The following is a 27,455-nucleotide window of genomic DNA, read 5'->3' as shown; positions in this document are numbered from 1 at the left end:
CAAATTGACCCCAAAACCCAACAATTTTAAAACACAATTTCAAAAAAAATGTTTGGAAACAATCCTAATACGAAAATAATCCGCAAAATATAAAAAAAAACAAAAATAGTTTATAACTTCGAAACTCCAAAAATATTTAATTTTGAATTCGAAATAAAAAGTTAACAAATGAAATTTAATGTATTTGTATTGGTGTCCGTGGTGCTGCCTTGGCGAAGGTTCAGCAAAGGTGGTTAGTCCGTCTCTATTTATTTGAAGTCTGGTCAATCGTGCCGTCCGTGGAAGTGTGGCACAATACGCTCGAGAACTAGTCCCTAAGGGTGGATGCCACACCTCCTTTCCTAACTATCGCGGTGACGACTGCAAACCTCACTTACCGGCAGTGCTGGACTCCCGGTAAGGTAGCTTAAACAGCTCGCCACGACCTCCTGCTAACGTCCGTCTTCTAGCTGAGTATCATATCAGGTACCACTTAATCAAGTTGCATGAACACGAGGAAGGAACCCTGGCATGAATACTCAACCACTCCCTATACCTTTGTCATGACGACACTTGTCGACCAGGCGAGCCCAATCGGCGTTGCCATCATGACGGTCCCTGTCCTGTCAAAAGACGGAAATAGGGATTGAGTTTGGATGGAACTTGGGATAAAGAAGGGAAGGAAATCTAGAAGAAAAGTGGGAAGAATGAAGAATAGTGAAAAATAGAGTTACTTGTAAAATGTGGGAAATAAAAAAGATTATCGGGCTATTAGCGATGGGCGCATTGTTACGTGGCTGGTGTTTGGGTGGTGAGGAGCGGCGGCAAGCAGATATGCTTGCGGGCCCAGGCTAGCTCGTCGTCTTGGGCGGGGTATTGCACCACCGACCTCACCCGCAGCCACATGAACAAAAAGAGGGTTCATACCTGCATGTGTATAGAACGGAGAGAAAAAGATAGAAATAATCGTGAGGGGAAAAGTTAGAAGGGGAAAGCATAAGGGACAGAAAAAGCTGGAGGGCTGTCCTGTCAGGTGGAGTCTACCCTCCCTCTGCAGTGCAACTTGCACTGCACCGTGGGGACTGTGCTAACTCCTATCTATTTACAGTGCCCACAAACCTGACTTAAGTCCGTCCGTCCGTCAACAAGTCATTTCCCTACTACTCACCTTCGCCTAACCTTGCCACGCGCAAGCGCAGCACCAACACCAAATATTGTCAACCTAACCCTGCATAATGAATATATTCAAATTTCATCCAGACATAATTCTTATAATTTATTTACAAAGTTCTTGGTTTACAAATTAGCAAATACCACCCTACTACTAGTTCAATGATTTCTAAAAAAAAGAGAACTTTAAACTCAGAGTTTAATACAAAATAATGTGACAATGATTTCAAAAGGCTTAGCTACTAGGATCACTTCCAAAGTTTCTATTTACTCAAAAATAAAATTAAAAAAGAAATGCTTAAATTTAATGCTAAACTTTATTGCTAATTAAAATTGTAAATTCAATTCAATCGATTCTGAATTCAATTCAATACAAAATACTTACGACTAATAGACCAAGTGTCTGAACTCAAATAGAAAAAAATTAAAACTTTTAGGGCCACCCTAATGCAATATTATTAATAGGAGCTAATTCTAGATCCTAAAGATACAAATTCAAACAAAATAAAATAAGAGGGCGAACAAAAAAGTTCAAGTACCCTAATCCCTGACCTATCGCAACCGCTCAAGTAAATAAAAGATCAATTTTGTATAAAACAAAGGTAGGTTACCAAAGTAAAGCAAAAAAAAAAAAAACCAGTTTGGCATATTATAAACAATAGGTGTATATGTTTGTAGTTATGTATGTACATATATTCCTTAAGTTTAGGTTTCCTTCTTCTATTTTCTCAAAAAGATCAGGCATCATATGTTAATATATGTACATACATTCAAATATGTGTATTAGCAAAAATATTGTGCTCAAATTTCACTCACCTATATACTCGTACTCCAACGGCGCCGGTGCTGTTGAGTGGATGTGCTGAATTCGCTGAAATAGCAAAAACATACATACATACATACGCTCACGGTGGCCACCCTCAATCACTCTACAAGATCGCTCGCTTGAAATCTTGGTTATTGAGTATTTTGATAGTATCAATTTTAACAGCGGGCTGATTAGATGCAAAGATTGAAAAAAAATGTGCATTCTATAAAAAATGTCTGTGGTGCGAAAGGCACCCTAACCTGCATAATCTCGGGATGTGAGGCAAAAACAAACATATGTTTGAATTGATTTTGCCTATAATCATCAGTAGAAAAGTAAGTGCAAAAAAAATTGAAAATAGGGCAAAAGTTCGAAATTTTAAAATTTTGAGTTAGTACTACCGTAGGTAGCAAAAAAATGTGTATATGGTAGAAGATGGGGATATAAAAATACTAAAAAAAAAATTAAATGTCAAACTGAAGTGGAAAAATTAAGAAAATGACAACACGAAAATAAAAAAAATGAAGGAGTTAGCACAGTGCCCACGGTGCAGTGCAAGTCGCACTGCAGAGGGAGGGTAGACTCCACCTGACAGGACAGGCCTCCATCTTTTTCCCCTCTTAACTCTGCCCCTCACGTTCATTTCTATTTGTTTCAGCTTTCCCTTCTTTTACAAAATATGCAGGTATGAACCCCCTTTTTGTGCATGGGGCTGCGGGTGAGGGCGGTGGTGAAATGCCCCGCCCAAGACGACGAGCTAGCCTGGGCCCGCAAGCATACCTGCTTGCCGCCGCTCCTCGCCACCCAAATAGTCAGCCCACGTAACAACCCATATCGTACAAACAAATTCTAGAGTCACCCCTGGTCCAACTTTATATCGATATTTCGAAAAGGCGTCCACCCATAGAACTAAGGCCGTCTCCCTTTTAAAATACTCATTAACACCTTTCGTTTGATACCCATATTGTATAAACGCATTCTAGAGTCATCCCTGGTCCACCTTTATGGCGATATCTCGACAAGGCGTCCACCTATAAAACTAAGGCCCACTCCCTTTTAAAATACTCATTAACACCTTTCATTTGATACCCATATCGTACAAACAAATTCTAGAGTCACCCCTGGTCCACCTTTATGGCGATATCTCGAAAAGGCGTCCACCCATAGAACTAAGGCCCATTCCCTTTTAAAACACTCATTAACACCTTTCGTTTAACACCCATATTGTACAAACGCATTCTAGAGTCACCCCTGGTCCACCTTTATAACGATATCCCGAAAAGGCGTCCACCTATAGAGCTAAGGCCAACTCCCTTTTAAAATACTCATTAACACCTTTCGTTTGACACCCATATTGTACAAACGCATTCTAGAGTCATCCCTGGTCCACCTTTATGGCGATATCTCGAAAAGGCGTCCACCTATAAAACTAAGGCCCACTCCCTTTTAAAACACTCATTAACACCTTTCGTTTGACACCCATATTGTACAAACGCATTCTAGAGTTACCCCTGGTCCACCTTTCTATCGATATTTCGAAAAGGCGTCCACCCATAGAACTAAGGCCCTCTCCCTTTTAAAATACTCATTAACACCTTTCGTTTGATACCCATATTGTATAAACGCATTCTAGAGTCATCCCTGGTCCACCTTTATGGCGATATCTCGAAAAGGCGTCCACCTATAAAACTAAGGCCCACTCCCTTTTAAAACACTCATTAACACCTTTCGTTTGACACCCATATTGTACAAACGCTTTCTAGAGTTACCCCTGGTCCACCTTTCTATCGATATTTCGAAAAGGGGTCCACCCATAGAACTAAGGCCATCTCCCTTTTAAAACCCTCATTAACACCTTTCATTTGATACCCATATCGTACAAACAAATTCTAGAGTCACCCCTGGTCCACCTTTATGGCGATACCTCGAAAAGGCGTCCACCTATAGAACTAAGGCCAACTCCCTTTTAAAATACTCATTAACACCTTCATTTGATACCCATATCGTACAAACAAATTCTAGAGTCACCCCTGGTCCACCTTTATGGCGATATCTCGAAAAGCCGTCCGCCTATAGAACTAAGGCCCACTCCCTTTTAAAATACTCATTAACACATTTCATTTGATACCCATATCGTACAAACAAATTCTAGAGTCACCCCTGGTCCACCTTTGTGGCGATATCTCGAAAAGGCGTCCACCTATAGAACTGAGGCCCACGCCCTTTTAAAAAATTCATTAACACCTTTCATTTGATACCCATATCGTACAAACAACACATTCCAGGGTTACCCTAGGTTCATTTTCCTACATGGTAATTTTCCCTTATTTTGTCTCCATAGCTCTCAACTGAGTATGTAATGTTCGGTTACACCCGAACTTAGCCTTCCTTACTTGTTATTTATGCATTTGTATGCTTTTTCCGCTTTAATTTTTTCTTCCGATAATTTGTCGTGAATTTCTTGCCATTTATTCATTTTATTTAAATGTTTTCCCTATCGAATTCATAGCTTTCTGAGCTACTTTTAGTCTACCAATGCATTTTAGTGAATTTTCTTCCCATTTTCTATTCAGTCGAATAAATTGGACAAAGACGAATATGTGTTTTTTTTTCTTTTCTTCATTTCATTTTCCTTAATTCTTGGATTTTTCCCTTTAACTTAATCCTATCTGTTGTATTTGCTGTAACGTTCAAAATTTAGTAAGTTTCAGCTATTTCCTTTCTTTTTTTAAATTTCTTACCTCCCCGCTTCCTTGTTTGGATTTGCGGGGCTGGTACTTTTGGTATTTCTTCTGTTTTGCTCAATTTGTTCCTCTGCCGATACTCTTCTATAGTGATTGGTTTCGGACCTTGCTTGTTTGCTTTGTTTTTTAAAATTTGTTCTGAACTTTTTATAAAATTTCTGAATGTGTTTGCACACCTCTCAAAAATTCTATGGAATTCCTCTTCTGTTTTTATTTCGTTCATAGCAAAGGAAATAACTGAAGCTGTGTATATGTAACGAAAGTTAATAGGGTATTTAAGAGATTTTTACGAAAACAGTCTAAGCACTCCAAATTACACAATTATTTAAGTCTTTAATTTTTTATCAATTCTCTTTTTTATACTTAGTTGAGCAGAGCTCACAGAGTATATTAACTTTGATTGGATAACGGTTGGTTGTACAGGTATGAAGGAATCGAGATAGATATAGACTTCCATATATCAAAATCATCAGTACCGAAAAAAAATTCGATTGAGACATGTCCGTCCGTCTGTCCGTTAACATGATAACTTGAGTAGATTTGGAGGTATCTTGATGAAATTTGGTATGTAGGTTGCTGGGCACTCATCTCAGATCGCTATTTAAAATAAACCATATCGGACTATAACCAGGCCCACTTTTTCGATATCGAAAATTTCGAAAAATCGAAAAAGTGCGATAACTCATTACCAAAGACGGATAAAGCGATGAAACTTGGTAATTGGGTTGAACTTATGACGCAGAATAGAAAATAAGTAAAATTTTGGACAAGGGGCGTGGCACCGCCCACTTTTAAAAGAAGGTAATTTAGAAGTTTTGCAAGCTGTAATTTGGCAGCCGTTGAAGATATTATGATGAAATTTGGCAGGAACGTTACTTTTATTACTGTATGTATGCTTTATAAAAATTAGCAAAATCGGAGAACGACCACGCCCACTTAAAAAAAAAAATTTTTAAAGTGAAATTTTTACAAAAAATTTTATATCTTTACAGTGTATAAGTAAATTATGTCAACATTCAACTCCAGTAATGATATGGTGCAACAAAATACATAAACAAAAGAAAATTTCAAAATGGGCGTGGCTCCGCCCTTTTTCATTTGATTTGTCTAGGATACATTTAATGCCATAAGTCGAACAAATATTTACCAATCCTTGTGAAATTTTGTAGGCGCATAGATTCAAGGACGATAACTGTTTTCTGTGAAAAAGGGCGAAATCGGTTGAAGCCAGGCCCATTTTTTATACACAGTATATCGTCTGTCCTTCCGCTCGGCCGTTAACACGATAACTTGAGCAAAAATCGATATATCTTTACTAAACTCAGTTCACATAATTATCTGAACACACTTTGTATTGGTATAAAAAATGGCCGAAATCCGACTATGACCACGCCCACTTTTTCGATTTCGAAAATTACGAAAAATGAAAAAAATGCCATAATTCTATACCAAATACGAAAAACGGTATAAAACATGGTAATTTCATTGTTTTATTGACGCAAAATATAACTTTAGAAAAAAACTTTGTAAAATGGGTGTGACACCTACCATATTAAGTAGAAGAAAATGAAAAAGTTCTGCAGGGCTAAATCGAAAGCCTTTGGAATCATGGCAGGAATACTATTCATGGTATTACATATATAAATAAATTTGCGGTACCCGACAGATGATGTTCTGGGTCACCCTGGTCCAAATTTTGGTCGAAATCTCGAAAACGCTTTCACATATACAACTACCACCACTCCCTTTTAAAATCGTTATTAATACCTTTAATTTGACACCCATATTGTACAAACACATTATAGAGTCACCCCTGGTCCACCTTTATGGTGATATATCGAAAAGGCGTTCACCTATAGAACTAAGGCCCACTCCCTTCTAAAATACTCATTATCACCTTTCGTTTGATACTCATAATGTACAAACGCATTCTAGAGTCAACCCTGGTCCCCTTTTATAACGATATCCCGAAAAGGCGTCCACCTATAGAACTAAGGCCCACTCCCTTTTAAAATACTCATTAACACCTTTCATTTCATACCCATATCGTACAAACAAATTCTAGAGTCACCCCTGGTCCACCTTTATATCGATATTTCGAAAAGGCGTCCACCCATAGAACTAAGGCCCTCTCCCTTTTAAAATACTCATTAACACCTTTCGTTTGACACCCATATTGTATAAACGCATTCTAGAGTCATCCCTGGCCCACCTTTATGGCGATATCTCGAAAAGGCGTCCACGTATAGAATTAAGGCCCACTCCCTTTTAAAATACTCATTAACACCTTTCATTTGATACCCATATCGTAAACAAATTCTAAAGTCACCCCTGGTTCACCTTTATGGCGATATCTCGAAAAGGCGTCCACCTATAGAACTAAGGCCCACTCCCTTTTAAAATACTCCTTAAGACCTTTCATTTGATACCCATATCGTAAACAAATTCTAAAGTCACCCCTGGTCCACCTTTATGGCGATATCTTGAAAAGGCGTCCACCTATAGAACTAAGGCCCACTCCCTTTTAAAATACTCATTAACACCTTTCATTTGATACCCATATCGTAAACAAATTCTAAAGTCACCCCTGGTCCACCTTTATGGCGATATCTCGAAAAGGCGTCCACCTATAGAACTAAGGCCCACTCCCTTTTAAAATACTCATTAACACCTTTCATTTGACACCCATATCGTACAAACAAATTCTAGAGTCACCCCTGGTCCACCTTTATATCGATATTTCGAAAAGGCCTCCACCCATAGAACTAAGGCCCACTCTCTTTTAAAATACTCATTAACACCTTTCGTTTGATACCCATATTGTATAAACGTATTTTAGAGTCATCCCTGGTCCACCTCTATGGCGATATCTCGAAAAGGCGTCCACCTATAGAACTAAGGCCCACTCCCTTTTAAAATACTCATTAACACCTTTCATTTAATACCCATATCGTAAACAAATTCTAAAGTCACCCCTGGTCCACCTTTATGGCGATATCTTGAAAAGGCGTCCACCTATAGAACTAAGGCCCACTCCCTTTTAAAATACTCATTAACACCTTTCATTTGATACCCATATCGTAAACAAATTCTAAAGTCACCCCTGGTCCACCTTTATGGCGATATCTCGAAAAGGCGTCCACCTATTGAACTAAGGCCACTCCCTTTTAAAATACTCATTAACACCTTTCGTTTGATACCCATATCGTACAGACAAATTCTAGAGTCACCCCTGGTCCACCTTTATATCGATATTTCGAAAAGGCGTCCACCCATAGAACTAAGGCCCTCTCCCTTTTAAAATACTCATTAACACCTTTCGTTTTATACCCATATTGTATAAACGTATTCTAGAGTCAACCCTGGTCCACCTTTATGGCGATATCTCGAAAAGGCGTCCACCCATAAAACTAAGGCCCACTCCCTTTTAAAATACTCATTAACACCTATCATTTGATACCCATATCGTACAAACAAATTCTAGAGTCACCCCTGGTCCACCTTTATGGCGATATCTCGAAAAGGCGTCCACCCATAGAACTGAGGCCCACTCCCTTTTAAAACTCTCACTAACACCTTTCGTTTGACACCCATATTGTACAAACGCATTCTAGAGTCACCCCTGGTCCACCTTTATAACGATATCCCGAAAAGGCGTCCACCTATAGAGCTAAGGCCCACTCCCTTTTAAATACTCATTAACACCTTTCGTTTGACACCCATATTGTACAAACGCATTCTAGAGTCACCCCTGGTCCACCTTTATAACGATATCCCGAAAAGGCGTCCACCTTTCAAACTAAGGCCCACTCCCTCTTAAAATACTTATTGACACCTTTCGTTTGACACCCATATTGTACAAACGCATTCTAGAGTCATCGCAGTCCACCTTTATGGCGATATCTCGAAAAGGCGTCCACCTATGAAACTAAGGCCCACTCCCTTTTAAAACACTCATTAACACCTTTCGTTTGACACCCATATTGTACAAACGCATTCTAGAGTCACCCCTGGTCCACCTTTATAACGATATCCCGAAAAGGCGTCCACCTATAGAGCTAAGGCCCACTCCCTTTTAAAATACTCATTAACACCTTTCGTTTGATACCCATGTCGTACAAACAAATTCTAGAGTCACCCCTGGTCCACCTTTATGGCGACATCTCGAAAAAGCGTCCACCTATAGAAATAAGGCCCACTCCCTTTTAAAATACTCAATAACACCTTTCATTTGATACCCATATCGTACAAACAAATTCTAGTGTGACCCCTGGTCCACCTTTATGGCGATATCTCGAAAAGGCGTCCGCCTATAGAACTAAGGCCCACTCCCTTTTAAAATACTCATTAACACCTTTCATTTGATACCCATATCGTACAAACAAATTCTAGAGTCACCCCTGGTCCACCTTTATGGCGATATCTCGAAAAGCCGTCCGCCTATAGAACTAAGGCCCACTCCCTTTTAAAATATTCATTAACACCTTTCATTTGATACCCATATCGTACAAACAACACATTCCAGGGTTAGAGCTAAGGCCCGCTCCCTTTTAAAATACTCATTAACACCTTTCGTTTGACACCCATATTGTACAAACGCATTCTAGAGTCACCCCTGGTCCACCTTTATAACGATATCCCGAAAAGGCGTCCACCTTTCAAACTAAGGCCCACTCCCTCTTAAAATACTCATTAACACCTTTCGTTTGACACCCATATTGTACAAACGCATTCTAGAGTCATCCCAGTCCACCTTAATGGCGATATCTCGAAAAGGCGTCCACCTATAAAACTAAGGCCCACTCCCTTTTAAAACACTCATTAACACCTTTCGTTTGACACCCATATTGTACAAACGCATTCTAGAGTCACCCCTGGTCCACCTTTATAACGATATCCCGAAAAGGCGTCCACCTATAGAGCTAAGGCCCACTCCCTTTTAAAATACTCATTAACACCTTTCATTTGATACCCATGTCGTACAAACAAATTCTAGAGTCACCCCTGGTCCACCTTTATGGCGACATCTCGAAAAAGCGTCCACCTATAGAACTAATGCCCACTCCCTTTTAAAATACTCATTAACACCTTTCATTTGATACCCATATCGTACAAACAAATTCTAGAGTCACCCCTGGTCCACCTTTATGGCGATATCTCGAAAAGCCGTCCGCCTATAGAACTAAGGCCCACTCCCTTTTAAAATATTCATTAACACCTTTCATTTGATACCCATATCGTACAAACAACACATTCCAGGGTTACCCTAGGTTCATTTTCCTACATGGTGATTTTCCCTTATTTTGTCTCCATAGCTCTCAACTGGGTATGTAATGTTCGGTTACACCCGAACTTAGCCTTCCTTACTTGTTTTCTTTTAAATCCTTACATATATAAATTTTATTCTTTAATATTTCCTATTGTACAAAAAAAAATCCTAGGAAAAAATATAATTTTTGCCAATGGTTAAGCGTCGCAGAGCCGCTCAAGTTATTCTAAATTTTAACTAATTTAAATATACTTAATATCCATTGCCAGAGTAATATCCATATCCAGGCTCGAAAGAGCATACTGGAGCCCTTTTTAACACGTTTTTATTAGCTTGGCCTGTATGTAACGGAGTTTTTGAGCTTAATTTTCACCGGTTTCTAGAAGTCTGATTAATTTGAAACTTTGCATACGTATCAAGGAACGATGACAATGCATTAATGTGATGGTGTGGTGACATAAGGTCAACGGCCATAAGGTCAATTGGCCTTATTACCACTTTGAATGGCTATAAGTTTGATTGAAACTTTGCACACGTATCAAGGAATGATGAGAATGCAATAATGTGATGGTGGGGTGACATAAGTTTAACGGACATAAGGTCAATTGAACTTATGACCACCCCAAATGGCCATAGATTTGAAACCTTGCACATAATGCGAAAAACGCATTCCGTTTTTAATGGTAGAAGTCGATGCATGGCACATCTACGAAAGGGCATACTGGAGCCCTTTTTTAATACGATTTTATCAGCTTGGCCCGTATCTATGTAACGGAATTTTTTACCTTAATTTTCACCAGTTTCTAGAAGTCTGATTAATTTGAAACTTTGCATACGTATCAAGGACCGAGGACGATGCATTAACGTGATGGTGTGGTGACATAAGGTCAACGGCCATAGGGTCAATTGGCCTTATTACCACTTTAAGTGGCCATAGGTTTGATTGAAACATTGCACACGTATCAAGGGTCGATGATAATGTAATAATGTGATGGTGGGGTCACATAGTGCGAAAAACGCATTCATTTACTAACACGCTTTTATTTGTTTGGCCTGTATGTAACGGAATCTTCGAGCTTAAGTTTCACCGGTTTCTGGAAGTCTGATTAATTTGGAACTTTGCATACGTATCAAGGACCGATGACAATGCAATAATGTGATGGTGGGGTCACATAAGGTTAACGGATATAAGGTCAATTGAACTTATGACCGAACTTATGTAACGGAATCTTTGAGCTTAATTTTCACCTGTTTCTAGAAGTCTGATTAATTTTAAACTTTGCATACGTATCAAGGAACGATGACAATGCATTAATGTGATGGCGGGGTGACATAAGTTCAACGGCCATAAGGTCAATTGGCCCTATTACCACTTTGAATGGCCATAAGTTTGATTGAAACTTTGCACACGTATCAAGGGTCGATGACAATGCATTAATGTGATGGTGTGGTGACATAAGGTCAACGGCCATAAGGTCAGTTGGACTTATTACCACTTTGAATGGCCATAAGTTTGATTGAAACTTTGCACACTTATCAAGGCTCGATGACAATGGAATAATGTGATGGTGGGGTGTCATAAGGTTAACGGACATAAGGTCAATTGAACTTATGACCATCCCAAATGGCCATATATTTGAAACCTTGCACATGATGCGAAAAACGCATTCCTTTATTAATGATAGAAGTGAATGCATGGCACATCTACGAAAGAGCATACTAGATTCCTTTTCTAACTCGCTTTTATTAGCTTGGTGAAATATTCTTGTTTGAATGAAGAGATATTTACGCTTTGGGCGTCAGAATATTAATTGTTCATTAACAAAAATTCTTCCCTTTTTATACAAAATATCTTAACCTATGCATTTGCAATTAACCTAATATATATGAATTAAAAATGTGGAAATTTGTATTGTCAGTATTTGTGTATTTAGGTATGTAGTGTAAGTGTTCATGTAGATTTGTATTATTGATATTTACTTACTAAGTTTGTACTATTGATATTCTTATTTCTAAGTTTGTATTGTTGATATTCATATGTATAGATTTGTACTGCAACGCCAGCAGATTGATGCTTGTATGCATTATGTAAAATTTTTGTATGTGCATATTTGGTTAATTCATATTAACAAAGTAAACACTGCAAATGGATTGTATGTACATATTTATGTGAGAGTCTAACATAGACAATCGGCAAGTGCATTGATCGGGGTGATTGACTAATTAGGGTGTGAACAGACAAGGGTTTCATATTCGGCATTCCATTGATGTTGGCTCGCCGCTTGTGCGAGGTCAATGTAATTTATGTCGCCCAATATTGTAAAATGATTATGTTATTATTGTGTGTTCGGTTCAGAAAAAATGTATTGGCATAGAAGTTCATGATACGTAATGCCGCAAATGTATTTCTTAGTGGGCATGACGCATAATGCTATATTGGAATGTACCTATGTAACGGAATCTTTGAGCTTAATTTTCACCGGTTTCTAGAAGTCTGATTAATTTGAAACTTTGCATACGTATCAAGGACCGATGACAATGCATTGATGTGATGGTGTGGTGACATAAGTTCGACGGCCATAAGGTCAGTTGGCCTTATTACCACTTTGAATGGCCACACGTTTGACTGAAACTTTGCACACGTGTCAGGGCTCGATTACAATGCATTATTGTGATGGTGTGGTGACATAAGGTCAACGGCCATAAGTTTAATGGTCCTTATTACCACTTTGAATGTCCAGAAGTTTGATTGAAATTTTGCACACGTATCAAGGCTCGATGACAATGCATTAATGTGATGGTGTGGTGACATAAGGTCAAGGGCCATTAGGCCAATTGGCCTTATTACCACTTTGAATGGCCATAAGTTTGATTGAAACTTTGCACACGTATCAAGGACCGATGACAATGCATTAATGTGATGGTGTGGTGACATAATGTCAACGTCCATAAGGTAAACTGGCCTTATTACCACGTTGAATGGCCATAAGTTTGATTGAAACTTTGCACACGTATCAAGGGTCAATGACAATGCATTAATGTGATTGTGGGGAGGGATTTGTGGGCTTTTCGAAGGAAGCTGCAGCACGATTAAATTAAAAAAAATATTGCAAACCCGTCGACAAATGGAAAAAATACAGAAGAGAGGTCAACAGCAGCGCCCACTATTCGTATTATTCGAGAAGTCTACGAAAGCACCAACGCACATGAACGTTTCCAAGCAGAACTGGATAAAGCGTTGGAGGCTTAGGTGGATTATATAATAATTGAGCCACTAAGGCTGGGTGATGAGACTGGACGTTGGATAACTGTAGGCAATTGCTTACACAAAACAGCGGTAGTGTCAGGATTAGCTTCATTTGCATTTCATTGCTGCTCCCATTTGCGCTGTATCGCTGTTTTGCACGGGCTTGTATACAGTATCATGGAATTATGATCCCTGCTGCCAGTATCAGGTAGAAAGCGATAAAGAAATTCTTAGAAAATTACCACTAGGAGACGTATCGGCGCCTATGATCTTAGGATATTCACCAAATACCAAAACCAAGTGCTTGCATCGTAGCATCACATTATTCTCAGCAGCATTTTGTGCATGGCAAATCTGGCGCGCATACAAGTAGCTTTAGCTCATCAACACAGGCCAGCAGTATATTGTCGTAAACTGTGTAGTAGTGAGAGTTGCATGTGATACGAGTATGTGATTCGTCATCGCGAAAAAAGTGAAAAGAAGAAATTAAGTAGAATATTAAGGCTGCAAAATGTATATGCCATGCATGCAACAACCCAGCCAAAAAAATCTGAGCGCAACAAATTATCCCAAAAAAATTTCCACACACCAAGTAAACGCGCAAACAGCCTATGCGTAAGAAGCTTAAATATCTATAAAAAATGTACGTATGTACATGCGCCAACGATAAAAATCCGCATAAGCTCAGTGTAAAGCAGTCAAATTATTTGAGAAAGTCGTTGATGGACAAATATCCCAATATTTTTTTCTATATTATATTTAATATATTAATTTTCCGCAACGAAGACTGCCTCACAAACATCAAACAAATAATGTCATCGGCGCCTTCTAAACAAAAGCAGAATATGCAAGACGTACAGAAACAACAAACGCAAAAGACATTTGAAAATAACAGCGCAAATATTCCCAAAACTAATAACAATAATAACAACACCAACGCAGGTGGTTCCCACCTCCGTCAGTAAGTGCAAGTGCATAATAATAACGATACAGGCACGAAAGAAATAACTTTGCAGTTGTTGTATGACGAGATCATTAGTTTGAAGAATCAAAATACTGATTATCTCAACATTGTAAAGGAGCTCAAAGAGGAAAACTGAAAACTGTGTGTTAAAGTATGCAAGCTTGAAAGTGCATTGAACTGGAGAGAGCAACAACTGCTGAGCAGCGCTGTCGACATTGTTGGTGTGCCGCAGATAGCAAGTGAGAATGCCAGTGAATGCAAAAAAAAAGATTTTGAGCTCTGCTTTGGGTATAACTGTGACGACAGAAGATTTAAGCAGATGTTATATTAAAAAACTACAGAAGAGAAATGGATCTTCTCATTTGGGTAATGTGCTGCCTGTTCACTTTGCTTCTATTGAGATGAAGAGAAAAGTGATGTCTAGTAAACGAAAGGCAAAGGAAAATTAACCACTGAGCTTTTTGGTGATGTAAACAAACTCAATATTTACATAAATGACAGTCTCACTAATTTCAATAGAGCTTTGTTTACATCGGCAAAAAAAAAAACGAAAAGTTATAAGTATCTGTGGTTGAAAAATGGAAAAATCATGATAAAAAAGGCTGATAATGGCGAGGCTGTTGCTTTAAGAACTTTTGACGATTTGTCAAAAATAACTCAGATTTATATAATTATTTATCATCAAAATTAATAGTATTTTTAAATTTCCTAAATAATGACAGCGATGCCATAAACACGCCTATTAATGATTTAAATTTATTGGGTAGTACTAGTGACTCTTTTGTTGTTATTCACCAAAATATACGCAGTCTTCGGCAAAATTTTGATATTTTGGTCTGTCATTTTGAGTTGTTTAAAAACAAACCCGATTTAATTTTTGTTTCTGAAATATGGATATACTCTCATGAAATACGAGACTTCACGATACCTGGCTATACTTTTTTGCTAACACTAATGACCAATATTCTGCAGATGGTGTTGGAGTTTTTGTTCGAAATATTTACGAGTGTGAATATATCGAGATAACATTACAAGATTTCCTTAATCATATCTGACAAATCATATCAACTCTTCTTTGTAGCGAGAATTCAGGCAATTTCATTATTTTAGGTGACTTTAATTTGGATATCCTCATACTGAGTGATACAACTGATAACCACCTAACGCTTATGGCTAATCATGGTTTAACATCATTCTTAAATGTATCTACTCATAGTGTTTCTGGAAGCTGCATCGACCATGTTTTTGGTCGCAGCAGCTGTAGTACTTTTAAAAATATTTCCGGCATAAACCTTGACTTCAAAATTGCAGATCATACTATGACTGGTATAGTAATAAATATTGCATGCAAAAAAAGCATAAATAGAAGTAACACGAGTTCAAAATTAACCAAGATTAATTTCGGTTTGCTTAATCAAAGCTTACGGTTTGAGTCCTGGGGCAAAGTTTTTGCTGAGAAAGACGTATCCAATGCATACCACATTTTTTTAAATACTTTTATAAGCCACATTCAGGCTGCAAGCTTCTCCGTCACACCACCTAGATCTGATATAAGGTTAAAACCTTGGATAAGTAAGCAGTTGATGAAAAAGATTCGCCTTAAAAACAAGCTTGGAAGAAAGAGCACTAAAAATCCTTCGAATACAAGGTTTCGTAGTCGACATAGAGATCTTTGTAGAAGGTTAAGAAAAGAAGTACGATCGGAACGCGACAGTTTCTATCGAAATGAATTCAGGTCGTCGTTCGGAAACCCAAAAAAGGAATGGAATTTTATAAACAGCCTTTTAAATCGGAGTCCTAAAGCAATTGACTCATCAATTGTTTTATGCAATAGTGGCCTAAATATTTCTGATACCAATACTGTAGCAAATCTTTTTAATAGTCACTTTTCAGCGATCGGGCAAACTTATACAACTACTTATACATACGAACTTTCAATGAATAACTCAGTTATTTCAAATTTAGGTAGTAGTTTTTTCTTTGAACCTTTTACTGGCACTGAATGACTGAAGGTAGTAAAATCGTTGGACAACTCCAGATCTTGTGGCTCTGATGGAGTTTCAAATCAGGTTTTGAAAAAAGTCGCTTTAAATTTGGTTGACATTTTAATTTATTTGTTTAACAAAGGCGTGTACTCTGGAACTTTTCCTACTGATTTAAAATGTGCTGTTGTCATTCCTTTATATAAAAAGGGGAACAAAAAAGATATAAACAATTACCGACCAATCTCTTTACTTTCTTCTATTTCCAAAACTTTTGAAAAGCTTGTTAAAAGTAGAATTCCTTCTTTTCTTAACAACAAACATTTTTTCAGCTCGATACGCTACCTGCGTCTACACGTGTCATTAGAAATATGCGTGAATTTTTAAAACATATCAAATCATTTTTATTAGAGCAGTCACACGACGACATCAAAACTTTGCTGAACCCTGCCACTTAGTAATTTAAATTCAACATTGTTATTTTCTATTGTTATACATTTTATTTTACATTTTGTAACTTTAACTTCAACTTATTAACTATTTTCAGCCCACACACATTTGTATGTATTCATTAATTTTTTTGAGATTGCATTCAAAACTAAAGTTTTAGATAACTTTACAGAATGCCTTAATTTTCTTTCAATTTCAATGTATTAATTTAAGTGGCAATTTTAATATGTAAAATGTAAAAATTATTTTGATTTGAAAGAAAATTAATAAATCTTATCTAATCTAATCTAATAAGGTCAACGGCCATAAGGTCAATTGCCTTATTACACTTTGAATGGCCATAAGTTTGATTGAAACCTTGCACACGTATCAAGGATCGATGACAATGCATTAATGTGATGGCGTGGTGACATAATATCAACGGCCATAAGGTCAATTGGCCTTATTACCACTTTGAATAGCCATAAGTTTGATTGAAACTTTGCACACATATCAGGGCTCGATGACAATGCAGCACTGTGATGGTGTGGTGATATAAGGTCAACGGCCATAAGGTCAATTGGCCTTATTACCACTTTGAATGGCCATAAGTTTGATTGAAACTTTGCACACGTATCAAGGGTCGATGACAATGCATTAATGTGATGGTGTGGTGACATAAGGTCAACGGCCATAAGGTCAATTGGCCTTATTACCACTTTAAATGGCCTTAAGTTTGATTGAAACTTTGCACACGTATCAAGGCTCGATGACAATGCATTAATATGATGGTGTGGTGACATAAGGTCAACGGCCATAAGGTCAATTAGCTTTATTACCACTTTGAATGGCCATAAGTTTGATTGAAACATTGCACACGTATCAAGGCTCGATTACAATGCATTAATGTGATGGTGTGGTGACATAAGGTCAATTGGCCTTATTACCACTTTGAATGGCCATAAGTTTGATTGAAACTTTGCACACGTATCAAGGGTCGATGACAATGCATTAATGAAATGGTGTGTTGACATAAGGTCAACGGCTATAAGGTCAATTGGCCTTATTACCACTTTGAATGGCCATAAGTTTGATTGAAACTTTGCACACGTATCAAGGCTCGATGACAATGCAATAATGTGATGGTGGGGTGACATAAGATTAACGGACATGAGGTCAATTGAACTTATGACCACCCCAAATGGCCATAAGTTTGATTGAAACTTTGCACACGTATCAAGGCTCGATGACAATGCATTAATGTGATAGTGTGGTGACATAAGGTCAACGGCCATAAGGTCAAATGGCCTTATTACCACTTTGAATGGCTATAAGTTGGAATGAAACTTTGCACACATGTCAAGGCTCGAAGGCAATGCATTAATGTGAAGGTGTGGTGACATTAGGCCAACGGCCATAAGGTCAATTGGCCTTATTACCACTTTGAATGGCCATAATTTTGATTTAAATTTGATTTAAAGTACAGCCGAGAGCCCCGGCAATGCAGAGCTCCGAACTCCGTTGCACCTTTTGAAGCATTTTAAGATACGTACTTTTAGGTAGTGCAGGCCACCAAGGCATCATAAAGAAGAATCGGGCGCAATGAGAAACCCCAGGAGGTGCCAATTGCCCTCTTGCAGGTAAACAGCTCTGCTTCTGCCTTCTTGGATTGCTCCACTATATGGTCACTCCATAATAGCTTCCTATCCAGAATGACTCCCAAATACTTGACTTGAACGCTAAACGCTAAGAACGCACCCCCAATTCTTCGCGGTGTAAGATTTGGTACTTTGTACCTCCTCGTGAAGAGGACAAGCTTGGTTTTATCCGGGTTGACTTCCAAACCTCTGGCGGGTTGTACTCCTGGAGCAGCTTCAGGATGTCAGCTGGGTCCGTTGGCGTCACTGGAACCCAGGCTCTAGCCCTTGGTAGTGAGGGGATATCACGCGCCTCCTCTACCTTGAGGCGCGCGCCCGGTTATACCACCCCTATCAGCGTGACGGCGGCCCTATCGAGGTTAACCGACCTGGCGTCGTCACAGCCAATTAGCTTGGCATTGCCCTGAAACTAACATGCATCTGTGTAAGATGGCGGTGGACCAGGGTTGTCTTTCTTAACCTTAACGGCCACCGTAGCGAGCGCGCCCTCGATCCACTTCCACTGTTGTTTCGGGATCCTGCCATTTTCGCTGATCTCGTCTATAGTGCCAATGATCTGCCGACCCTTGGCAACTTCGTCGAAAGACCGCGTCCAGCCTCCCTGCGTTTTAGCCCTTTTCTGTGCCGTGGGGTTGGATTCATCCATGGACCGCTGGCGTTTCGAGGTTTCATCACTCTCGACAAAAATTTTTAAAATTACTTAAACTAAAAAATTTAAAATAAATAATAGTTTAAAAAAAAACTAAAAAAACACGCTTTTATAGCTAACCGAACAAAAAAGTAGAACCTAATTTTCAATTAAAAAGAGTTTATATAACAGTAGTAGAAGGTCAAACAATTATTTATAGTTAATCACCTCAAAATAAAATTATAATAAAATTTAAGTTATTAACAGAATAATTTAATTCACAGTAAAAAGCGTGGGGTGCTTGATATTGAATGTTGCAATCATTCTATTGGCAACTATCTGAGAGGAAAGATATGAAATGTCAAATGCACCCCACGCTTTTTACTCTGAATTAAATTGTTCTGGTAATAACTTAAATTTTATTATAATTTTATTTTTAGGTGATTAACTATAAATGATTGTTTAACCTTCTACTACTGTTATATAAACTCTTTTTAATTGAAAATTATTTTCTACTTTTTAGGTCGGTTAGCTTTAAAAGCGTGTTTTTTTAGTTTTTTTAAACTATTATTTATTAATGATAGAAGTGGATGTATGGCACATCTACGAAAGAGCATACTGGAGCTTTTTTTTAAAACGATTTTATTAGCTTGGCCTGTATGTAACGGAATCTTTGAGGTTTATTTTCACCGGTTTCTAGAAGTCTGATTAATTTGAAACTTTGCATACGTATCAAGGAACGATGGCAATGCATTAACGTAATGGTGTGCTGACATAAGGTCAACGGCCATAAGGTCAAATGGCATTATTACCACTTTGAATGGCTATAAGATTGATTGAAACTTTGCACACATGTCAAGGCTCGAAGACAATGCATTAATGTGAAGGTATGGTGACATAAGGCCAACGGCCATAAGGTAAATTGGCCTTATTACCACTTTGAATGGCCATAAGTTTGATTTAAACTTTGCACATGTATCGAGGGTCGATGACAATGCATTAATGTGATCGTGTGGTGACATACGTTCAAGGGCCATAAGATCAATTGGCCTTATTACCACTTTGAATGGCCATAAGTTTGATTGAAACTTTGCACACGTATCAAGGGCCGATGACAATGCATTAATGTGATGGTGTGGTGACATGAGGTTAACGGCCATAAGGTCAATTGGCTTTATTACCACTTTGAATGGCCATAAGTTTGATTGAAACTTTGCACACGTATCAAGGGTCGATGACAATGCATTAATGTGATGGTGTGGTGACATGAGGTCAACGGCCATAAGGTCAAGTGGCCTTATTACCACTTTGAATGGCCATACGTTTGATTGAAACTTTGCACACGTATCAAGGCTCGATGACAATGCACTAATGTGATGGTGGGATGACATAAGGTAAACGGAGATAAGGTCAATTGAATTTATGACCACCCCAAATGGCCATAGATTTTAAACCTTGCACATAATGCGAAAAAAGCATTCCTTTATTAATGATAGAAGTGGATGCATGGCACATCTACGAAAGAGCATACTGGAGCCCTTTTTTAACACGCTTTTATTAGCTTGGCCTGTATCTATGTAACGGACTCTATGAGCTTAATTTTCACCGGTTTCTAGAAGTCTGATTAATTTGAAACTTTGCATACGTATCAAGGATCGATGACAATGCATTGATGTGATGGTGTCGTGACATAAGGTCAATTGGCCTTTTACCAATTTGAATGGCCATAAGTTTGATCGAAACTTTGCGCACGTGTCAGGGCTCGATGACAATGCATTATTGTGATGGTGTGGTGACATAAGATCAACGGCCATAAGGTCAATTGGCCTTATTACAAATTTGAATGGACATAAGTTTTATTGAAACTTTGCACATAAATCAAGGCTCGATGACAATGCATTAATGTGATGGTGTGGTGACATAAGGTCAACGGCCATAAGGTCAATTGGCCTTATTACCACTATGAATTATCACACTTTGCACACATATTGTAGTATCGCGTGGAATTCACCCCATTTCAAACACGCTTAACATTACAAACGCGCGTTCATTGACCCAGGTAACTACCATAAGTTCATTCGCTTTCACTAAGTCACCTAATGCATTAATGCGTCATACCAAAATGCTCAAGCGGGAATCATATTGGCAATATGTAGGTCAATAATTTGCTGACAAGCATTCCTTACTATTGAGTCATGCAGCTTTGGTATGTAAATATTAATGTAAGTATGTAAGTATGCATAGGTTAAGAACTTCTGTATAAATAGTAATGAATCTCGTCAATAAAGAACAATTGCAACAATTGCGATCAAACGCTACTCATCAGCGTTCGGCTCTTAATCATTTTTGTTCAACTTTATTCTACATGGCGATCCTGCCAGTCTAGATCAAAATTGGCGAAACTGCTAAAGATCTAGCTGGAGGAAAATCCTGGATATAAACCAAACAGGATTCACCTTTCAACTCACAACATGGCGATCCTGCCAGTTTAGATTAATATCGGCAAAACTGCCAAAATAATCTAACTGCTAGAAATTCCGCCAAGCCTAAAAGTGAAAAAGTAAAATTCAGGATTACTTACCTGTAAGGCAAAAAGGAAAAATTCTATTGACATAAACGCTCAAATTTAAGCGAGTGTTCATACTGGTGGGCAAAGTCAGCCTTCGTAACAATCCAGGACATGTAAACAATATAAATGATACTAATATTTGGCAACAGCAGAAATTGGAATTTCAACAATTGGAGCCTTTTTGTGCGAATTTTTAACAAATCTCAAGGTGAGGAGGATCAGCATTACCCACTGGCAACGAGCGGGCATAATTCAAGTGGAATAAAAAGGAGATACGTTAGCAAATAAAGATCATCAGTAGAGGAACAACAAATAAAGAAACCTTTTATATGGCACAAGGACCAGCAGCAAGCGGAAACAACTAATCTTTTATAAGTATATTTTTAAATTTCTAGAATAAATTGAGCGGCCTTGCGACGCTTAACTATTAGCAAAAATTCCATTTTTGCTTAGGATTTTTTTATAAATATAGTAGGATGAACAAATTTCTTTTTACAAAAAGTTTGATGTCAGCTTTGAAAATGACGCAAACTAAACCGAAAAATAGAAAAAAAGCATAAAATATAATTTTAGACAACACTCTGTAAAGTAAAATCCAAAAAAATTAATTTCAATTTTAATAAAATGTCAAAAATTTTAATTTGAATATATATTTTTTTTAATTAAAATGCCCTATTGAAAAAAAAATTTTTTAATGTTAAAATCTAAAAGAATTAAAAAAAAATATTAACGGTATCGACGAAAATGGCATAAAAATTAAAAATATTTTGTAAATCAAAGAAAAACTAAATTATATTAAAATGCTCAAAATTTTTTTAAAACAAATTTTTCCGTTAAGATCAAAAATTTTCTTAGACTTTAATAATGTTAACTAAACAAACAAGTAAAATTAGACAAAAGAAAATAAAAGTGTACTTAGCTATTATTTTGAAAAAAAAAATTTAATTAGAAATTTTTTTAAGAAAAAATTTTAAATATCTGAATTAGAAATGAAAAAAATACTAAAGTAAAACAAAAATTACAATTTTAGAAATAAATTTTTAAAATACCTATTAATTAAATAAGGTAAATTTATTAAAAATTAATGAAAGTCAAGAGTAAAATGGAACGTTTGAATAAAGATTAAAATTAAAGCTTAAATTAGCAAATTTTTTTCCCCCAAGGAATCAGCAAACATTTTTTATTTTTTCTTGAATTTTCTCTTTCAATCGAAATGTCTTGGTGGACAAAAATAGCCCAAGGCATAATAATAGCGATAGCTGGCTATAAATTGGGTAAAGAAACCTCTGAAGAGGAAAAAGTTGACAACAAATTGATAAAATATGAGCCACAGGCCCTAGTGGACACGAAAACCACAGACATTTGGCTAGGTGTTTTAATATGCACGATAGGGCTATTAATCATAGCGATAGCCGCTATACTTGAAAACTATATGAAATTTAAATATAGGCAATTGAATAACGTGCAACAGCGCGTCTAAAATTTTTTTTCTCTCTGTCCAAATTTCCAAACTCAAAGTTGAGGAAGATCAATAAACAAGTCAAGTAAAAGTAACCTTCAAATGTCGTAATTGACAGTAAAGTCAGCTTTATAAGCCACGCCTAAATTCAACGGCAAATCCAGAATTTGCATAATTCCTATTAATGCTCCTGATATCTTTAAAAACAAAGATAATCAGGAAGCAATTGCAAAAACTCACAGTAGTTCACATGGAAATACCAACCACGAAGGCTAGCACGGTAGAAAATTTATACCAAAAAGAATAATTCTTTCAAATTATACTTGAAAAAACAAAACTCCGTGCCAGTGGAGATATGCAAAATACAAAAAATAAAAAATAAAAATAAAAACCAGCCCATAACAACAAGCATGAAGAAAAAGTCACAAAGAGAATATATATATATAATATATATATATATATATATATTAAAGCGCTATATAAATTTGCAACAAAAGACTAGTCGCTCGTTTTCATCTTAGGATAGAAGAATGGTAGCGTAGAAAATTTTCAAGCAACCTGATTGTTGAGGAAGTTATTGACTTAGGACAATATTCGACCAGGCTGAAATAAGCCGGCAATCCAGGACTTGAAATTTATAAGGAAAAACACAGTTGTCCTGAGGGACAAATTGGTGGTTAAGAATTGAATATTTACTGCAGTAGGCGAATTCATAAAATAATAATTGGTACCCAAGTTCTCAATGATCAAATAATTGCACTAACCAAAGAGGTTGTGCATGTGACAATCCCGGTATAAAAATAAAAATAATTCTTCATAAAAGTCATGACGATTCTGTCTTGGTGGCCGCCACTGAAATCGCATGACAAATAAGATCAAAGAAATTGCGTGAATATATGAAAATATCGAAAACATAAAAAGAACACTTAAAGATATGAAAAATTGTTTGCATCCACTGTACCTTCCGTTTACCCGTTAGTTAAAACTACTATGCTCTTCCATTAATCACAACCCCAAAATAATTTTTTTGACTAACAGGCTTCCTACTTTACGTGTCCAAACAATGGAAGTCGTTGTTAATACAAAAATAATCACCTTTAGTTATTAGAAATAAATATAAATATTTAGGCACCTGAATCTCATTAAGAAAACCTCACAATTCAAGAGGTCATAAGAGTACAGAAAAGAAAAAAAAATAATAATATACTTTACTTTAACCACCAACAGAGATAAGTGTGAGCTTTTCGAAAGATCATAATTTTATGAAAAATATTTTTTTTACTTTAACTCAGGTAGAATAAAATAGGATAGAATAAAAAAAATATATTTCTACTTCAACCCCCAGTAGAATAGAAATAGTAACCTACACATATAATAGGTTTAAAACAGCATAGAACATTCGTTAGTAACAAAAAACCAATAAAATCACACTATAAATATTCCAATTTACTCAGTTATTTAATAATAATTCGTATCTAAGCAATTGAAGACAAATTTTTTTTTCTCAGCTTCATATTTGCATATAAATATTAGAAAATAACTTCTAGAAGACAAGGGGATTTTAAGTGGGTGCACAAATTGAAAGCCGACTGTGTAATAAGTAAAATAAGTAAATAAGTAAAAAACCACTTAATACAAAACATTTCTCATAACCACAAGCACATAACCATACAAATGTACATATATATATGATACTTCAAAAAAAGCACAAACAAAAGAACAATAGAAAAAAGATTTGTCACAAATAATCGTAAGCACTCAACCACAAAAAAAAAATCAAAAATTTTGCACCAAAAAAATGTAGTAAAAATTACTCATTATAGTAAATATACGAAAGCAAAAAAAATAGCAAAAGTCCGCTTATTATGAAAAAGCGAAAATCAGCATAGCGGACACTGTATGCAAGCGAATAAAAACAACAAGAAAGCACATAAACAAAAGGTTCACAGCTTATAGTATAAAGTTACCATTATGACATAAATTACAACTAAAATTCAAAATTTTTTTATTTGATAACACCAAGCAAGTTGACTGGGTCATTCAACGAAAAATGAAACAACACGGCACACTTATCACAGTGACCGTCTACAATTAAGCATAAAATTATATACGCTCACTTAAAAGGCCGATGGTGTAGTATCGCGTGGAATTCACCCCATTTTAAACACGCTTAACATTACAAACGCTCGTTCATTGACCCAGGTAACTACCATAAGTTCATTCGCTTTCACTAAGTCACCTAATGCATTAATGCTTCATACCAAACTGCTCAAGCGGGAATCATATTGACAATATGTAGGTTAATAATTTGCTGACAAGCATTCCTCACTATTGAGTTATGCACCTTTAGTATGTAAATATAAATGTAAGTATGTATATATGCATAGGTTAAGAACTTCTGTATAAATAGTAATGAATTTCGTCAATAAAGAACAATTGCAACAATTGCGATCCAACGCTACCCATCAGCGTTCGGCTCTTAATAATTTTTGTTCAACTTTATTCTACAATATCAAGGCTCGATACAATGCATTAATGGGATGGTGTGGTGACATAAGGTCAACGGCCATAAGGTCAATTGGCCTTATTACCACTTTGAATGACCATAAGTTTGATTGAAACTTTGCACACGTATCAAGGATCGATAACAATGCATTAATGTGATGGCGTGGTGATATAATATCAACGGCCATAAGGTCAATTGGCCTTATTACCACTTCGAATGACCATTAGTTTGATTGAAACTTTGCACACGTATCAAGGACCATAAGGTCAATTGGCCTTATTACCACTTTGAATGGCCATAAGTTTGATTGAAACTTCGCGCACGTATCAAGACTCGATGACAATGCAATAATGTGATGGTGTGGTGACATAAGGTCAACGGCCATAAGGTCAATTGGCCTTATTACCACTTTGAATGGCCATAAGTTAGATTGAAACTTTGCACACATATTAGGGCTCGATGACAATGCATTAATGTGATGGTGTGGTGACATAAGGTCAACGGCCATAAGGTCAATTGGCCTTATTACCACTTTGAATGGCCATAAGTTTGATTGAAACTTTGCACACGTATCAAGGGTCGATGACAATGCATTAATGTGATGGTGTGGTGACATAAGGTCAACGGCCATAAAGTCAATTGGCCTTATTACCACTTTGAATGGTCATAAGTTTGATTGAAACTTCGCACACGTATCAAGGCTCAATGACAATGCAATAAAGTGAAGGTGGGATGACATAAGGTTAACGGACATAAGGTCAATTGAACTTGTGGCCACCCCAAATGACCACAGATTTGAAACCTTGCACATAATGTGAAAAACGCATTCCTTTATTAATGATAGAAGTGAATGAATGGCATATCTACGAAAGAGCATACTGGAGCCCTTTTTTAACACGCTTTTATTAGCTTGGCCTATATCTATGTAACAGAATCTTTGAGCTTAATTTTCACCGGTTCCTAAAAGTCTGATTAATTTGAAACTTTGCACACGTATCAAGGGTCGATGACAATGCATTAATGTGATGGTGTGGGGACATAAGGTCAACGGCCATAAGGTCAAATGAACTTATGACCACCCCAAATGGCCATAGATTTAAAACCTTGCACATAATGCGAAAAGCGCATTCCTTTATTAATGATAGAAGTGGATGCATGGCACATATACGAAAGAGCATACTGGAGCCCTTTTTAACACACTTTTATTAGCTTGGCCTATATCTATGTAACGGAATTTTTGAGCTTAATTTTCACCGGTTTCTAGAAGTCTGATTAATTTGAAACTTTGCACACGTATCAAGGCTCGATGACAATGCATTAATGTGATGGTGTGGTGACATAAGGTAACGGCAATAAGGTCAAATGAACTTATGACCACCTCAAATGGCCATAGATTTGAAACCTTGCACATAATGCGAAAAACGCATTCCTTTATTAATGATAGAAGTGGATGCATGGCACATCTACGAAAGAGCATACTGGAGCTCTTTTTAACACGCTTTTATTAGCTTGGCCTGTATGTAACGGAATTTTTGAGATTAATTTTCACCGGTTTCTAGAAGTATGATTAATTTGAAACTTTGCATACGTATTAAGGACCGATGGCAATGCATTAATGTGATGGTGTGGTGACATAAGGTCAACGGCCATAAGGTCAATTGGCCTTATTACCACTTTGAATGGCCATAAGTTTGATAAAAACTTTGCACACATATCAAGGCGCGATGACAATGCATTAATGTGATGGTGTGGTGACATAATATCAACGGCCATAAGGCCAGTTGGCCTTATTACCACTTTGAATGGCCATAAGTTTGATTGAAACTTTGCACACATATCAAGGCTCGATGACAATGCATTAATGTGATGGTGTGGTGACATAAGGTCAACGGCCATAAGGTTAAATGAACTTATGACCACCCCAAATGGCTATAGATTTGAAACCTAGCACATAATGCGAAAAACGCATTCCTTTATTAATGATATAAGTGGATGCATGGCACATCTGCGAAAGAGCATACTGGAGCTCATTTTAACACGCTT

The 27,455-nt window shown here is 37.0% G+C and overlaps 1 protein-coding gene and 1 pseudogene across 1 annotated transcript in view; both read left to right on the top strand.

Annotated features, from left to right (window-relative positions):
- Ca-alpha1D (Ca[2+]-channel protein alpha[[1]] subunit D) overlaps positions 1-27,455 on the top strand; it is a 6,221,746-nt gene that overhangs the window by 2,492,665 nt on the left and 3,701,626 nt on the right. The gene's annotated exons all lie outside the window — the stretch shown is intronic.
- On the top strand, positions 13,089-13,590 carry LOC137234334 (transmembrane protein 11 homolog, mitochondrial-like; annotated as a pseudogene).

This window comes from Eurosta solidaginis, chromosome X, assembly GCF_040869045.1.
Source record: "Eurosta solidaginis isolate ZX-2024a chromosome X, ASM4086904v1, whole genome shotgun sequence".
NCBI lineage: Eukaryota > Metazoa > Arthropoda > Insecta > Diptera > Tephritidae > Eurosta > Eurosta solidaginis.
This window is presented reverse-complemented; position numbering and strand designations above follow the sequence as displayed.